This window comes from Pseudochaenichthys georgianus, chromosome 21, assembly GCF_902827115.2.
Source record: "Pseudochaenichthys georgianus chromosome 21, fPseGeo1.2, whole genome shotgun sequence".
Classification (NCBI taxonomy): Eukaryota; Metazoa; Chordata; class Actinopteri; order Perciformes; family Channichthyidae; genus Pseudochaenichthys; species Pseudochaenichthys georgianus.
Genome location: NC_047523.1, coordinates 11,031,973 through 11,047,849, shown reverse-complemented (window position 1 = coordinate 11,047,849; position 15,877 = coordinate 11,031,973). Strand labels below are relative to the sequence as shown.

Below are 15,877 nucleotides of genomic sequence, written 5' to 3'. Positions count from 1 at the left end.
CTACCTACACTAGTTGGCTCTTTGATTTCACTTGTTAGATATATGGTCACACTAGTTTGGCACTCTGCTTTACTAGTTGAATACACAATTATACTAGTCACTCTTTTTCAGCAACGAGTGGCACTTTTGTCCGACTAGTTACCACATAAGCTTTACTAGTGACGCCACGAGCAGCACTAAAGTCCCAACTTGAGTTTTTGCAGTGCTGTTAACTTTTAGTGTCACTAGTACGGTCAGAGGGTCACTAGTTCATCAAAAAAGCTTACAAGTTGGGACTTTGATGCTGCTCCTGGCGTCACTAGTAAGGCTTATGTAGTAACTAGTCAGACAAAAGTGCCACTAGTGGCTGAAAAAGAGTGACTAGTATAATGTGTTATTCAACTAGTAAAGCAGAATATCAAACTAGTGTGACCATATATCTAACAAGTGCAATCAAAGAGCCAGTTAGTGTAGGTAATTGCTGTCTGATATCAAGGATATGAAATAAATTCTCAAATGGCGTGCCATTGGAGTTAAAGTGCAAAGATGAACAACTGTAGGCACAGGGTTTCAGTGGTTTACCACCATCAAGGACCATCAGCACTTTCAGTGCAAACATGAACAACTGAGGTAGATTTAGACATATTCTACCAAATGTAAACATCATTCAACTGCTTTAAGCAACCAATTAACTGTGCAACACAAACATTGGCATGTGCAAAGTTTCAACCTGTAACATGGCCTACTCTCTCAGTAACAGGTAATTTTTTTAGATTGAGTAGGCAGCCCAAGGCCCATCAGCACTTTCTGTGCAAGCATGAACAACTGAGGTAGATTTAGGGGAAAGACATATTCTACCAAATATAATCATTAAACTGCTTTAAGCAACAAACTATCAAATAATTAACCGTGCAACACAAACATTGGCATGTGCAAAGTTTCAACCTGTAACACGGCCTACTCTCTCAGTAACAGGTCATTTTTTAGATTGAGTAGGCAGGGTTTCAGTGGTTTACCATCATCAAGGCCCATGAGCACTTTCTGTATGAAAGTGAAAGTGTTGAGTTTCTTGGGGTAGTCCAAATGTAACACGTACATCAAGCCGAACAACAATGCAAATGAATCCGCCATCCTGGGGATATTGCTGATGACGAAATCACCTTCCACCAGAATAGCAGTACTTGCCGCACTGAGATCAACTTCACTTGGAGTGCCCTCGGTGACCATGCTGACAATAGCAACCGGTGTGTTGGTGATGTCTGGCCGGTCCACCTCCTCTGCCTGGAAATGCATAGAGTCCAACTGTAAGGTTGACTTGAAGTAACTAAACAATCTCATTCACATATTCCTCAACAGGTAAGTATATAGGAAGGTATTTCAAAAATGTGTTCCGGTGAACTTTTCTTTTATATATCTGAAAATATTTTTGATTGCTCCCGTCTGTTTGGTTTTTTTTAACTGGAAGGGTAAAATAGCTAAACAGTTTCTTACAAGCACACATTCTGACCTCACTCGCAGTACTTTGAGGGCACTAAATACTTACGCTCCAAGACTTGAAGAACTTTGGGTCCTCCTCACGCAGGTATAATGGGAGGGCTCGAAGGGCTGCATTGCATTTCATGTGGACATCCTGTACTTCCTGGAAAGACAAGCAAAAACTAGCATAATTAAAAAGCAATGGCTTTTTTTTTAATTAATATATACATATTTATTTTTGATTGTTGTCTAATTCAAAAAAAAATTCTTTCCTATCTGTTATCGTTATATTTGTGACACTCTTCTGAAAAATACAATCCAGTATCTTTTACATTATCTGTTTATGATGTGAATTTGAATGAATGTGGTTTTTGTGTAAAAGTAAATAAGCATCGATATTTGGACCAAACTTCTAGTAAACTCACCTGGAGATCACAAATCCTTAGGATTTCACGCAGGGCCTCAGATACCTTGCCAGTGCGTGCCGCCTTCTGCCTGTACAAGGCAATCAGTCGCAGGGTGTGTCTGTCTAGTTCAGAAAAGAACTGGTTCCGTAGGTTGACGTTTGTGATTCGTTGAAACTCAGCAGAAACCTACAGGAACACACAAATGTATAAAGATCATTAATGGATATGCAATTGTAAAATTATTAGTGATGCAACCCGTTTTGTTGTTTCCGTAAAAATATATTACAACATGATCATATCAAAGTATTCATTTAATTTGTATTATTATTTATATTATAAAAATAAATATTGTTTTATAATATATTAACATTGAACAACAACACTGTTCCATTGTGTGCAAAGTAGGCAGTTTCTGCAAGCACAATTGGGAAACGGTGTGCAGACTATGAGAAAGATGTGACAAGGGGCAGAAAAGAGAAAGATTAAAAGGTCTGAGAGCATCTGTGTTTTACCTGTGATTCCATCCGGAGGGCCGGCCATTTCTCTAAAAAGTCCCTGACCAAGGGATTTTCTTGAACAATCTCCTGGCGACGAAGGGCAAAAGTCATCTGCATGAGCTTTTCAATCAAGATGAGGTTCTTCTCACTTTTCTCAACTTCCTGCAAAATCTGGATTCTCATTTCTTCAAGACTGGTCTGGTTTTCTCCTCTGGGAAAGTTTGGAAGGTAATTCACTTCAGCTCGTCTGGCTCTTTTTATTTTCGAGTGGGGGTGATCTTTGTCAGGGTTGTTGATGCTCCTTTTGCCTGCGTTGACAGCCACCTCCACACATCCAGATCTGGCCAACTTGGTACGATAATTCCCCATCTTAAACTTCAGGAAAATCTTCCATCCGTACCATCCACTAACACTTCCAAGCTCTTTAAGACATGGATGAGCCGTTACAAGAGCCTCCGCTGCCATACCCACGTCCCTGTCACTTGGGTAAGGTTTGAAGTTGTGCATCACTGCAGCCATACTCTCCAAGATGTTGTGCTTTTGGCCTCTCTTTAACTTCAATGTCTTTCCATTTGTCTCAAAGGCACTGTTTCCCTCTCCAAGCACATGTTCTACTTCATAGGAAAAAGTGGGCACAGGGAAAATGTCAGGCCAGGTCTTCTGACTCTCTCTTACTGACACATGAGGAAGGATGTCTGTATCGGAACTTGCACATGAGCTAATATCACTTTCCGATGTGACTACTTTCAAAGTGCCCTTCTCTGGTAATTGTTGGATATCAAGGAGACAGCTAAGTTGTCCACCAAAGTCAGGATCCTCATACTGCAGGGTAAACTCGAAGTCCAGTTTTGGCTTGACTTTCTCACGCAGTATGTTGATTAGCTCTTCAACTGACTCTGGCCGATCAGTCAGAGTTACCTTTATGGCAACATCTGTAGCAATATAAACTCACAGCAGGAATTTCTGGGATGCTGCCATCATCTGAGAGACACAATGAGGTATTGAAATAGAAAAAGAGGGACATTTATTTACATAGATGTAATGCATACAAAAAATATCAACGTAGGTACTTATCATCTTTTACCAAAAGTATAGTCTCTATATGACATTATAGATTTCTGTTTATGTGGGCAAAAACTGTATACCTGCAATGTTAAAATGGGTTTTCAATACAGTTGCACTGTTTTCCTTAAAGTGTACTTTCAGTGAAGCAGGATGAATCGTTTTGGTGTCAACAGCAGTTTTCCTTCTATATTGTATGCAGAAAGTGGTGAGCTATCATTGAGCTCTGATATGCTGTGGACAGTCATATTCCCTGGGTAAAGTTGAAATGATCTCAAATGTTCAATGTAGCATGATTTGTGTTTTCGGCAGAGAAATGTGACATTGTGGTTAACAAGGAGGATCTGTTCGATTTTGCTAAACTGAGGCAGACCCCCCTCCTGCCCTGCAGATACAAACATCCCAATATCATAATTAGTGCCATCAACAATGATCCTGGATGTGTTGTAAATCATGTGGCTGTCTGTTTGTTGTCCAATGTGCTCTTTTGCAACCTCAGGAAGCTCTGAAACCAAGACAGAAGAGACATTTGATGTCTGCTGATGTGGTTTAAAGAATGATGGTGCACTGAGATAGTATGCCACCATGTGCTGATGCCTAGTTGCTAGTGTTTTTAACACATTCTTGAAGTTTTGTGTGTCATGTACAACACGCTTGAAAAAGCGATGTTTGCCCTCAAATCTCATAGTCCACAAATGGACAAGAGGCCCAAAACAACGTATAAGATCTGGGTAGTGTTCGACATAATGATGCTTAGGGCGTAGTCTCAATGCAGGGAAAACATCCTGAAGAATTTGTCTGTGATCCTGTATCTTAGTTTGCAAATACTGGATAGTTTCATCATCAAACGTTGGTGACAGCACCAGCTCCACAATGTCTTTCAAATCCATCAATACAGTCCAAGCACCATCTTTCTCAGGAACCTTGTTACCGATCATCAATGGGAGTAGTCTCAACAATGCGCTATTTTCGTGGCCATTGCCACCAATGGTCCCTTTTCCAGCAAAGGTTTTTGAGAGAGGCTTTGGTTTGTCAGTCTTGTCTGTGTATTGGTAGGGGAATGACACAATCTTCCTGTTCAAATACTCAAAGGTAAAATATTTGAGTCTAATCATCTCCTTAATACACAAGGCCAACTCCACAGGCACAATGCCCTCAAAAAGATCATGCAGGACATCCGGTGGGAAGCCAGTAGTTGTATGAAAATACTGCAAACTCTCGCGCAAGATACAGTCCCCTTTTACACCCAACTGACTTTGACCATCCCCGGCTTGCATAACATCCTGCACGTTTCGGTCATGACTGGCTTTTGTCCTTAGACTAAATTCACCATCTACAACATCACGAGACTGAATTTTTTCTCTTGTAGCGTTGCAGAATCGACAAATATATCCTTCCCTGAAAGACTGCACAAAGCCTGCTAATGCATGAGCTGCAAGATTATCAGACGAGACGCATAAAACAGTACCCCGAACTGACTGACCAAGGCCTTCAATGTATACACCATCTTGTTCAAGAGTGTGAATGTCTTGTAACAATGGACCAAGTGCTCTTTTATAGCCACACCTCTGAATATCAGATACCTTACATAATGCTGCTAGTTGAATGACATGCAGCGCTGATTGGTATTTACCTGGCAAATCAGCCATCACCCAGTAGACAGAGCACAGTTTATGTATTTTCCTTGAAGTGCCAAGTGGATTTGCAATTTCAAGGTCATCAATGTACAAAAGCAATGGCAGGGATAGCTCTGAAGACGACAACAAGTCATTCTCTTGGCAATATGAGCCATCTCGATGGCTCATGTAAAGCTCTTTTTGTGAGATCTTGGTTTCCTTGATTCTGTCAAGGATGTCTGTGTTTGAACATTTTCTGGATCATCTGTAGTATAGGGACATAAACTACTGTGCAGCCGGGCTCCAACACATACTGCACTGGTTTTACCACAGGGTAATTTTTCTCAATAAATGTTTTTCTTCGCTTGGCGGAAGACAACTCCTCACCTTTAGCTGTGGCACTGACAAAAATATTTGAGTCCATAACAGCACTCCGCAAATCATTCATGATAGCTTCAGTAGGAGAAATCTGATGCCTCTTAAAAACCTCTTTTAAAGTGTCTTTTATAACAGGTTGAGACAAGGAAAATATCTGAGTCAGATGATCAATTATCTCTTTGGATGCCATATCGGAAACATGAAGAATAGTTTGCATCTTCAGGAAGAGCGAGGACAAATTATGGTGTAACTGGGCTCTCAACTGGCTGGCGTCAGCCTCAGGAGAATCAAACATGTCTGCATGCTGACACTGAGCAGGATTCACGTCCTCAGGGTCAGTAGCTGTCAAGACTGGGGCACTATCATTTTGTGTCGACACAATGTCTTCACAAATGTCCAAACTACCTGCATGGTTCCTGCTTTTGTGAGCATTAAATGATGAATAGACATTTGTGCTGTAGCTACAGTTCTTAAATGGGCATGTTACAGTTTCAAGGTTCTTTAAGTGTCCCCTTAAATGACTGAACACTGTTGCTTCAGAGAACGAATGTTTAAAGTTACACAAGGGGCAGCTAAAAATTGCACATCCTCCTTGTGCTCCCTCACTTGCACCAGTACTACACACATTTTTGTGAAGCCGTGATAAATGAATTTTCAATGCATTAAATGATTGAAATGTACAAATGCAAGAGTCATAGACACATGGCAAAGGGCTGACTCTTGAGTACTGGCTATGCTTCAAACGATAGTGCCTAAATAACTGAGCCTGGGTGTCTGACGAGACAGCACATCATTTGCACTTCCACGCCATTGAACCATTTCAACTTCAACAAAGCATGATGATCGGATCTGTAGATAGGCCAGTTCTGTTCAAGTTACCTTGAATCTTGAGTTTCACTGCTATGAACCAGCTTCACCCTACGACAAAAAAAAATGTGCAGAGTTTTAATACAAGTTTGCAGTTTTCATTAGCTTACTGTCACTAGCAAACATGCCTGTGTGTAGGCCTCAACGTAATTGTGGAAAACAGCCCTAGCTAGCTACTAGCTTAATTCAGGAATAACATCACATTTACCAGATAATATCGGATAACATTAAGCACCAGTAACACACTTATAAACAGTAGGGCTGCCGTTGACTGATAGGAGTTACTAGCTAAAGTTAACATGCTGCTGCTCTGACGTTAACGTCCTTACACTCCATTGAACCATTTCAACCATGCAACTTCAACAAAGCATGATGATCGGATTACTGTAGAAAGGCCAGTTCTGTTCAATGTTCTGAATACCTAATTAAATAAATAAACCTACTGGAAAAAAGTTCTAAATTAATTAATTGAAAAAACAGAACACAGTATGGGTTAGCAATAACTTACCTTGAATATTGATGCAACAGCTTCACCCTACGGCAAAAATAAATGTGCAGAGTTTTAATACAAGCTTGCCATTTGCATTAGCTTACATCTAGCTAGCATCAACGTAATTGTGGAAAACAGCTCTTGCTAGCTACTAGCTTAATTCAGGAGTATTCAGGAATGACATCACATTTACCAGATAATAGCGTTAATAAGCACCAGTAAGTAACACACTTTTAAACAGTAGGGCTGCCGTTGACTAATAGGAGTTTCTAGCTAAAGTTAGCATACTGCTGCTCTAACGTTGAAGTCCTTACAGTACTTAACCGGCAGTCCGAAATTCAAAAAATAGCGCGAAGCAGCCGGTAACTGCGGCGCTCTGCACGTAACTCTGAATTAAACAATGGGGTCTAAGTCTAACGATCACATATAATCTTCGGGTGGTATATCCTTACAATATTATAACAAGAAAAGCAGTTAACGACTTATTCTGGTACTTACAAGTTAAACCATGTGTGGAATCCCTTCGCTTGCAAGAGCCGCCATGTTGGATGGATTTTTCTCGATTCGTCGCAACGTCATGATGTAATGACGTCAGACGCTGCGTGACTGTTCACTCAGAAGTTTTCATTCAAATTTGAATATTCACTCAAACTATGATTCACATAAAATTAAACAGCACCTTTCGTTAAAAGAACGTATACATGTAATGTTCGGTTGACTTGATATTTGGTTTTGATTGCAGTACCCATAATACTTATGAGTTAGTAGTACTGTTGGGGTTTACAGTGTAGTCTAGGCGTGAGGTGACGAGAGCCTGGACCAGAACCTGCGTCGATTTCTGGGTCAGCTGGGGACGTATCTTCCTGATGTTAAAAAGCGTGTATCTGCAGCAGCGGGTTGTAGCAGCGATATTTGCAGTGAAGGACAGGTTGTTATCCAGGATCACACCCAGATTCCTTGCAGTCTGGGTCGGGGAAACAACAGAGGTGCCGATGTTGATAGTCAGGTCAAGAGAGGGACAATCTTTTCCCGGATGGAAAAGCACTTCAGTTTTGTCAAGGTTGAGCTTGAGATGATGAGCGGACATCCACTGAGAGATGTAAGCTAAACAAGCAGAGATGCGTGCAACCACCTGGGTCTCTGAGCGGGGAAAGGACAGAATTAGTTGGGTGTCTTCATCGTAGCAGTGGTATGAAAAACCATGCGGGCTAATGACAGATCCGAGCGAGTTTGTGTACAGGGAGAAGAGGAGGGGACCAAGAACAGAGCCCTGAGGGACCCCTGTAGTTAATTGACAAGGGTCGGACTCGGACCCTCTCCAAGTTACCCTGTAGGTGCGGTCTTTGAGGTATGAGGTGAGGAGGGAAAGTGCAGAGCCTGAAACTCCAAGTTCTTGGAGAGTGCGAAGGAGGATCTGATGGTTCACCGTGTCGAATGCAGCAGACAGGTCCAACAGGATGATGACAGAGGAGAGGGAGGCTGCTTTAGCAGTGTGCAGTTCCTCAGTGACAGCAATGAGGGCAGTTTCTGTGGAGTGACCTGCCTTGAACCCAGACTGGTGCGGATCCAGAAGGTTGTTCTGATGGAGATAACAGGAGAGTTGTTTAAAGACAGCGCGTTCAAGTGTTTTAGACAGGAACGGGAGGAGAGAGACAGGCCTGTAGTTTATAACATCAGACGGGTCGAGAGTGGGTTTCTTTAGGAGAGGGTTTACTCTTGCCTCCTTGAGACTGTTTGGAAAGTGACCAGAAGTTAGAGAAGTGTTGATGAAATGGGTGAGAAACGGTAGAATATCAGGAGCGATAGTCTGAAGGAGGTTTGAAGGGATAGGGTCCAGAGGACAGGTGGCAGGGCGGGCAGAGGTAACGAGGGTAAGAACCTCACTTGGCGAGAGAGGGGAAAAAGTAGTTAGTGTGCCGGTTGACGGTCGGTCAGGTGATCCAGCGGTGAGTAAAGGTGAGTCAGAAAAAGAAGAGCGAATATCGTCAACCTTTTTTTCAAAGTAGTTAACAAAGTCGCTTGACAGAAGTGAAGAGGGGGGAGGGGCTTTGGGAGGGTCCAAGAGGGTGGAGAAGATGGAAAATAGTTTTTTAGGATTGGAATAGGAAGATTGGATCTTATCTTGAAAGAAAGTGCTTTTCTGCCACATTTCCAATGCGTACAATGATACATCTCGGTTCTGATTAACAACACGCTTCTTTAAAGTTTTCCATTTATTGTTAGTATAATAAGGGGTAGTATTTAATACTTGTTTTGCTACAACCATTGTCAACGTTGCAAGTGAACACAGCCAGTTCTAGAAGGAAGACCATGCATACCGATGATTAGTCTGAGGAAATCGTAGAGCATTGCCATAACATGAGACACTATTCAGAGAAAAGAGACTTATCAAATAGGCAGGCTACCATCAATAGTGATTACTTTTAGTCACATTACCTAGATTTTAATAGTGGCAGAAAACTAAATTGTGCAATTGACAAAGTGCAGATGTTTGCCAACACAGTGAATGGTGCAGTTTAATGGTTGCAACAGTGTTCAGTTGATCACCCAGTCTATGGTGAGATTGTTTCTATCCACTGTGGCAAACAAAAGAGAGAAAGGCACCTGGTATCAAAAGTCTTTATAAGTCAAACAAAGTCGTATCAAAAAGTTGAAACACCGCATAGCAGCTTGAACCAAAGATCTAATAACCTCCAATCTCTCTTCTGCCACCAATTCATCACGCTCATTTAAGACTTCCTGTTACCAAAATGTATGGTTAGAACTTAATACTTCCTTTGGTACAACCTATGGCGGATTTCAAACGACCAGAGCCAGCTCCAGAAGTAGGACACTGGATTGCCGATTGGTCAGAAAGGAACGACACAAGGAACACCCAGACATATTAAAAAGCCAAGCTAACGTCAACAGTGATGACTTTTATTCACTACACTGTGAGTCAAGTCAAGCAAAGTAATAACAAACAGTAGAAACGAGGCATTGGCAGCTTAAATCAAAGATCTAACCGCTGCTCTCATTTCTGCCGCATTTCCACCGCACGATATGGCAAGGTTCTGATCAACTCTACATCTCTCCCTTTAGCTTTTCTCATAAGCAAAAGCTATGGTTAGTACCTAATACTTTTTTTGGTACCACTAGACAAGGAACCAAGCGAGCAGACCACTGATTGGTCGGAGAGAATCGTAACTTGTACATGTGACACACTTCAGAAAAAACATAATTATTTCTAGCGTCATTTGTGATTGCAGTTTTATTTCCTTTGACCCAGATTAAAGAAATGGCAACAAAACTATGTTGCACAATTGGCAAAGTGCCATTGTTCCTCAGTTTGTACATGGTCACAGCAGTTGTGGCTTTCCTTTGGCGATCAACCCGTCGAGAACAAAGGGGTAATACCCGTGGTGGAAAACAAAAGAGAGAAAGGCATCTGGTTACCAGAGATGGGGTCGTTACTAAAAAAAAGTAATATATTACACTACTTTGTTACTCTCTACATAAAGTAACTCGTTACTTTACTCTACTTTACTCGCAGGGCCAGCCCACCCCTCCCTACAGGTAGATCACGCAGACTGCTAAAGTTTCAAATGTTCTCTTTAGTTCAGTTTCCATTGTCGCATAAGACTGATCCAGATAGCTCCTGAATGTTTTCCTATCTGACCATGGCTGTCCTCTGTCTCCTGCCATCTGTATTTTGCGCAGTATATCTCTGAACTATGGGGATTCCACTGTGCAAATTGGCAACATTTCCTCTACTATGAAGGATGCCTGTCCATCTCTGCTTTGGTTACCGGTCCTCCAAATTCAAATTTGTGCTGCTTCGGAGTCGGCGGCGGCGCACTCACAACATCCTCACTCTGGGTTCGGGGGTCCTTAGCTATTAGCTTCACCTTAGCATGTTCTTTGCAGGTGTTTGTTGAGGTTTGACGTGGTGTTTCCAGCAGTGGATAACAGCTTCTGGCCTGGACACAGTTTGCACCTCACCGTCACATTCCTGTCTATTCTTCGGTCAAACTCAAAGTAATGGGCATACCTCCACCCCTCGAAAGTTATCGCTGACTCAGCCATGTTTATGCAGTTACTTTGTAACGCGTTACACCCAACTCTGCTGGTTACACATGTGAGTCAATTAAAGTCAAGGATAGCAGTACCGGGGCATTAGCAACCACTATTGAGGTACCTTCAAACAAGGTGGTCAACCCCTGCCAGTTTTTCTGGATGGACTCCAGTGCTTGTGTGAAAAGCGGCCCTGCATAAAATGAGAGGTTGTGTGTGTTAAGTCAACTTTCCCTTGATAATGAGGTTAAAATTGAGCTTTTGTGTGAATGCTATAACAGGGGAGTCCATATCCAATCATACACCCTCAAGCCAAGAAATTACACAATTGTTCATCTCCGTTCTATGGCTGTCCCACGCACAGAGCTAAGCCTCAGCTTCTCCACACTTGAAAAGATTAGAGCCAGAGAATGTCGGGTCTTCAAAGAGCAACAATTATGTGGGTATGAAATGGGAGGGGGTCCTATTTATTTAGCGGATTGCTGTTTTCAGTGGGCCAGTTATGCAGAAGTACGAGTGAAAGGCGATGTTGTCTCATGGTAAGTCTGGTTATTAACTAAAACAACATGTTTTTAGCCTTTTGAAATGAGCAGAGTAATGCTGATACATACACTCTTGAGAACGCTCAATGAAAACCATACAAAGTTAAACAAAGTGTGCCTTAAGGGGCTGCTCAAGAAATATGCAAGAAGCATAGCTTTGGTAAGCTACTGCAACAATTATAATCATCTTGCATAATGTCACTGTTGTGAAGCTTCTTATGATAATAATAATAATGCATTTTATTTATGGGCACCTTTCAAAGCTCTCAAGGACACCTTACAGAGCATAATTAAAAACAATCAAAAAAGAAGATCACAGTAATACAAGACTTAAAAACAAAGACTTAAAAACAACAATCAGTTTAGAAAAAGTATTAATATATTGAATACGCCAGTTTAAAAAGGTGTGTTTTCAGGCTGGATTTAAAGGTTGAGAGTGAGTCCATATTGCGGATGTCTTGTGGGAGAGAGTTCCAGAGACGGGGTGCAGAGTGGCTGAAGGTTCTTGACCCCATGGTGGTCAGGCGGGCAGAAGGTACAGTGAGTTCTTAGCTGTTAATGTCATATATTAGAGTGTTATGGAGTTAGTTTCTCAACCATGTATCACTTAATAAACAACGTTAAAGGGATTATTTTATTAAACCTTATTGATGGTGAGGTGGAGCCAAATATGGGATTCTGCAAATCACATTGAGAATTCCGTTCACACTCCATGGATGTGCCACACACTTGCTACAGACACACATGATATATATATGATGTAATACATGGAATGTACTTAAAGCAAGTCCTCTTTCTCTGGGAATTAATTACTCTATCGTTCAATATGCAGGAAAAGGGCCCAACGTGTGTGAGTGTGTATATGTATTGCTATTTACAGAACATTATACAAATCAAATGGGATAAAAAGAGAAAATGAGATATCAAACGTTTTTTCCTCTCTTGTAAAAACGTTTGATGCAGAAAGGGCATTTAGTCTATTTCCATACCCCACCCCACCTCCCACACAAACACATATTCTTTCAAATGTAGGACTTTTATTTGTGTAATCTTATTTTGTAATTTCCAATATAACAATTTCCCATCAACCTTGACAAACAAAAATTTGTCATAGAACTCAGATATTATTGGGGACCCTATTTCTCTGGGACCCTCTTAAATAAACATCTCTGGGTGCCCGGGACCCATTGAATAAACATTACTGATAGGCTATAAAGCAGGGCTATTCAATTACACATTCAATTGGGCCAGATTTTATAACTACAAAATTCAGCTGGGCCAGACATTCAGCGGCCTGTAAAAAGCGGGTAATGACACATTTTAAACCAACACATTACTGCGATGAAAAACATGCCATTTGTATTCATTGTTCATCTAACAAAAGTGCATAAAAACACAACAAATTAGCATTAATTTAACAGAATCTGAGGCATCAGTGCATAAAAAAAAAAGTGCACAGTTGTAGCATTACATGTGTTCGCTTTAGAAGTAAAATATTCAGGTAATTTTTTTCGACCCAGACACATTACAAAGTGCATTTAAATACAAAAATAACTGTCAAACCCTTCAGTGCACAAACCCATAACAAGGGATAAGGGTAACTAACATGAATGAATACTACACTACACGTCTACTATGGTAAACTAGGTGCTTACTATCACCGCATGTGTGATTTGTCATCGCTGACTTTCTCAATGGGAGAAGTGACATTTTTAGTTTTGAACAAGAGCAGTGATTTTTGGCTCATAGGATGTCAATGCAATCCTAAGACATTGGTGAAGAGTGCTGTCAGTCAGGGAGCAGCGAGTGCTACTTTTGATTGAGTTCATGTGTGAAAAGCTTGACTCACATTTGTATGTTGATCCAAACATACTGAGCACACAGATCGCAACTTTCTGAACGAAGGGAACTGCCGTTTGTTGACGTCACTCCAAAACTTCGCTGGCCCGTTAGTGCGCTGCGCTTGGGGCATCCGGTTACGGATGAATGCATGTCAATAAGTTTCAGTGTACATTTCCCCTCGTCGATGGAGGGGACCACTTCCTTTGCTCTGGTGGATACGCCCCCCTCCATTGCAACAGTGGAGGGGTCTCTGACAAAGCCCATCACCTCTGTGGGCAGAGCAAGTCCATCCAATTGACCAAAGTTCTCTTTCAACCTCGCAATGAAATCTGTCATCACATCCGTGATTTGTGCCGGGGATGTGATGTGTTTGTGGAGCGTCGGAAAATGCAGCATCTGACCCGTACTCAAGTCGGTCGCGAAAAGGTCCAGCTTGACTTGGGCAATGACTCGCGCATCTGCTCCACAAGATCAATGACCGTTTTGTCTTTGTTTACACTTCAGAGTTGAGAGAGACATGTTTTAGAGTTGCTATCATAGGACCATCGTTACTAGCACCACTAGGTGCTGCGTTGTGGTTTCTAGCAACGCGGAGTGTTGCGTTCATGGTCTGTACTAGTGTAGGAATTTGGCCACGAGAGGCTGGGCCACTCGGGAGTTGGTTCTGGGCCGCATCTGGCCCGCGGGCCGCCATTTGAATAGGCCTGCTATAAAGTATTCATAATTAGTATAAAAGCTCACCTACACTTTTATATCTTCTATAAAAAGGTGTAATACAAACAAATACAGGATTGTTACACCTATTCCGACTTATTAGAATAGAAAATGGTTCTGCTCCATAAATACAAATACATGTACTGTAGAAAAAGGAAATTGGTCGAGGTGCAGAGGTTGTAACCACGGCAACAGCACAGCATGTCCCCTTCCTCCAGAGTAGGGAGGAGATTAACAGAGTCTGCGCCTGCGGTGTTGCCAGCCTTTGTTTAACTCCAGCAGGCAGAAAGATGAGAACATCTTCATCGCATTCATCTTGCTGGCCCCATTGTGGGCCCCCGCTCCCCACGATACCCTCCGCAGTCCCCACTGTGGGTTTCTATGGCTGATGTAATCAAGAGAAAGGTGAGGAACATTGTGAGAAACGTTAGGCGGATGCATTCACAAAGTACTGATCTCATTTAAATTCTGACCTTTTAAATGTTTTCCGTGGGATTAGGAGGATTTGTTTCTTTGACTTGAGTGGGCGCCGGGTTGATGAATTAGTCCTGAAACACACCATGGTGACCGTGAAGTGATTAGGAGGCAATAGGGACGTTATTCTGGAGTTGTTTTTTTAAAACCTAGAGAGCAGCTCTGAGAAAAATCTGATTTTGTCAGCTTTCAAAATGCTTAAATGTGCCTATGAAATTAAGCCCAACTGAATTGTAGAAGTGCATGACTTAAGGAATTAATTTAATTTAAAGGTCCCTATACTGTTTTTCATTACTTTATTATAAGTCTCAGATATATACATATATATAGATATTTATATAATATACATATATGTATGCAAGTATTGCTAATGCCATTGTCTTTAAGTTTTTGTACTGTCTCAAATGCTTACATTGTTTACAGTATGAAGGCATTATAATGTAAGACTGGTAAATTAACACTGAAAACTCCTTTTTTTTTTGCATTAAGTCATACTGGGATGTTTGCTGAAATTGATTGCATGTGGCACAGCCCTACCTAGTAAAAATTCCACCAGCCGCCACTGTTCCCAACGCCCCTTTGCGAGATATTTGGATTAAAAAAACTCAATGGTGCTCTAGGAGGAGATTCAGGTGATAAGGTGGGGGGTGTGGGGGGGGGGGTTACCTTGGTTGATTATTGGCTAATGTTTACACAAGCCAAAACATCGTTATGACATAAAGTGGCCAAGATCTGATCAGCTCATTTTCAGACAGGTTTTTATATAAATGGATCAGGACAAAAAGAGAGAGAATCTTTTTACTTGAAACTTTCAGAATCTCTTGAGACATGTGGGGACACATGTTTATGTATAAAGACGTGAAAAAGTGGATTTTTGCAATATAATATATAATATAATATGGCCACAAGATATTTAAATGACATTTTAGAATATTGTTTGTATCAATAACAATTTTATCTGCAGAGCCCTGGAAGTGACATAGCGGAAGAATCAAAAGGTTGAAACTTTTTCTTTGGCCAAGTCTCGCAATTGTTGTCATTAAGGTAAAGGAAGCACCCTCCCCTCGGAAGAGTTTCATATCATTTTATTTTGGGATTGGCCTCAAATATTAACCTGTTAAACGTTTTTTTTTTCACGACACTGTGTCTCAGGGGATCTTAATATTTAAGAACCTATTAATGTGTTATACCAGATTAATGGGAATAATCTCAGCTAACTGACGATCCAAACCATTTTTACCAAAACAAAACACAAGTCTCATAAGAAGCATCTAAATGACCCCTTAGCGAAAAATGCTAACGGACATTGGCAGAGAACTCAAGATAAGAGTACCCTTATTACTTATCGTAGCTGCACAAACAAGATATCCGATTAAAGCTGAGGTTCCACAGATTATTTAGGTATATAGTATCATCACTGAGTGATCCGTGATTCTTTAAAATAAAAAACATCTATATTGATTCTGACTTTTCTACATCC

The 15,877-nt window shown here is 41.2% G+C and overlaps 1 long non-coding RNA gene across 1 annotated transcript; it reads right to left on the bottom strand.

The window, feature by feature from the left end:
• Positions 1 to 1,601: 1,601 nt before the first annotated feature.
• LOC117466274 (uncharacterized) lies at positions 1,602 to 2,440 on the bottom strand. Its single transcript, XR_004554275.2, has 3 exons — positions 2,375 to 2,440; positions 1,881 to 2,048; positions 1,602 to 1,618 (listed from the first exon to the last, which is right to left on the bottom strand). It is a non-coding gene; the product is annotated as an uncharacterized lncRNA (long non-coding RNA).
• Between the last annotated feature and the right edge of the window lie 13,437 nt (positions 2,441 to 15,877).